Source organism: Pteropus vampyrus, unplaced genomic scaffold, assembly GCF_000151845.1.
Source record: "Pteropus vampyrus isolate Shadow unplaced genomic scaffold, Pvam_2.0 Scaffold3494, whole genome shotgun sequence".
Taxonomy (NCBI): Eukaryota; Metazoa; Chordata; class Mammalia; order Chiroptera; family Pteropodidae; genus Pteropus; species Pteropus vampyrus.
In genome coordinates, this window is record NW_011892275.1 from 5621 (window position 1) to 7877 (window position 2257).

Genomic DNA, 2257 nt, shown 5'->3' on the forward strand with positions numbered 1-2257 from the left:
TAAAAATAAAATTTTAAAAATAAAATTTTTAAAAATAAAATTTTAAAACTTCATCAGTATTACTCTACATAGAAACAATATAGCTCTCCAAATATCAAAAGATGATATATATTTTGTCATAGGATACCTAATTAGATTCTTATATTTGAATAAAAATCAAAATTATAAAAAGGATTTAGGAAGAATTTGAGATGGCGTAATAATTTAGAAATATACTAAAGTATTTAAACCAGTAAAACCAAGACTAGATTTTAAATTGACATGTAAATGCCAGCATCTAAGGACACAATAAGTCTGTTTCTGGGAATAGCAGAACAAACTGGAGGCTGGGGCTTTCAGGAACAGTGATTAAACAGGAAGGAATACTCCTTTCTTTCCTCCTATGGCAGAAAGTAATTAGGAGTCAGCTGTCAAGGGAGAAGCCAGCATGGTCAGGTGAGAGCCTGCCGCTGGATCACAGACTTCTCACTTTACCCTTATGGCCAAAAGGGCTAGGGAGCTCTGTAGGGTCTCTTTTATAAGGGCACTAATCCCATTCATGAGGGCTGCATCCTCATGACCTAAGCACCTCCCAAAGACTCTGCCTCCAAAATACTATCACATTGGGCATTAGATTTTCAACATATGAATTTGGGGGGACACATTCAGACTACAGCAACCATTAATGGAATGAAATGCTGGTTGATTTTTTTTTTTATAACTCTGCGTTCTGAATTGTTTTATTTTTGAGAGAGTCATGAAGTTTCACTAAATAAAATGACTAAAATTGAATGTGAAAATACAATGTATAAGCACTGCTCCACAAAAAGAGTACTTTATTGACTCTAACATTAAATTAGTAAACTTTGAAATGCTATTTTTCATATTCTACTTTTGCCCTAGTAACCACACTAGTTAGACAAGTTAAAATAAAACATATTTAAATCATACTCTCTGTTACTACTATTTTAAAAATATATATTTGTATGTTTTTGCTTTTCAGGAAGCACCTGAAGTGTCATTCTGAAGAACAGGCTGAAAACAAAAATACAAGAACTAGTGGTTTGTGAGCTTTTTTTGTTGCCCAACAAGAAAATGTCTATAGCATTTTTGGAAAAATATGCTAAAAATATTTTTATAACATATAACATGTATTAATTAGCTTTAATCATAAAAAGAGAATATCTTCAAAATATAAATTTCTTTTGATTCCTTATATATGTGTATATTTCATTTAAAAAACTCTCAGAAATCTTTGATTTAGAAGGACATACGGACCACCTCCAAGTTGCTACACCTACAAATCACAGAATCATTTAAATGTGTGAACGAACTTGTGTCTCGTTTTCACAACCTCCTCAGGTCAGTTGGAAGCCTTATGAATTTTTGTATGAGCTAAGGGATCTGACTCTATCTGTTCATGAGGCTCTGATTTCCAATGATCTAAGCCATTCTAATTTCTAAGGATTTGGGGGAAATCAGTTGTTTTAGACTCTTTTCAGACTAAATTGCTATATTTCAGATCTACAGTAATCCTAGGAATTCTAGATTGTCCTGGATTTCTGGGCCAAACACTGTTGGTATTCTAAGAAGAGTTTTCTTGGTGTCCCTAGAAAAAAACCTTTGGAACAAGTCCAAACTCCTTCTCTGCTTATTCCTCCTTCTCACTCAAAACTGCCACTCCTAAGAGTGTGTCTCCCTTAATCCCAGGCTACACCAGAAGAGACACTTATTTTCAAGAGAATAAAATTAGGGAGCCACAGCTTAATGTAGCTACGTTAACCAGAAACTCTCATACCATAACATTTGTACTTTTTATTCAGGCAATTCTAAAGGGCACGCTTAATTTGGAGGAAACCCCCCACTACAGGCACCATAGTCATGTCCAGAGCAAGTGGAGATGGTACTCACAAAAGTCACCTTCTAGCAAGGGACACTCAGGAAGCACCTGGAGCAGCCTAGAGAATTCAACGAAGCCAGGCCTTTTTCCTACACACCATTCCCTAGTGTATTCACCCCAGGTCACTGTGAATCTCGCTTAACAGAAGCATTTTAAACATTTACCAAGTGGCAAATCTAAACATCTTTGGATATATTTGGCATTTCATTCAATCAAACATCTACTTAGCATTGACTAGATACCAGGCATCTACAAGAAATAAGATGCTGTTTCTACCTCCCAAGAGTTTACAGGGTAGTTGGGGAAATATTAGTTGGAAAGGGGAATATTGATGCAATATGATGTATGAGAGAGAAAGAAGTAGGGGACTAGGGGGGT

At 35.4% G+C, this 2257-nt stretch overlaps 1 long non-coding RNA gene across 1 annotated transcript in view; it reads left to right on the forward strand.

Annotated features, from left to right (window-relative positions):
• The window catches only part of LOC111734675, a 6758-nt gene extending 5494 nt beyond the window's left edge, over window positions 1–1264 (forward strand). The window contains exon 3 of the long non-coding RNA XR_002778547.1: window positions 983–1264. This is a non-coding gene — a long non-coding RNA (uncharacterized LOC111734675). The remainder of the gene's footprint in view (window positions 1–982) is intronic.
• Window positions 1265–2257: the final 993 nt, after the last annotated feature.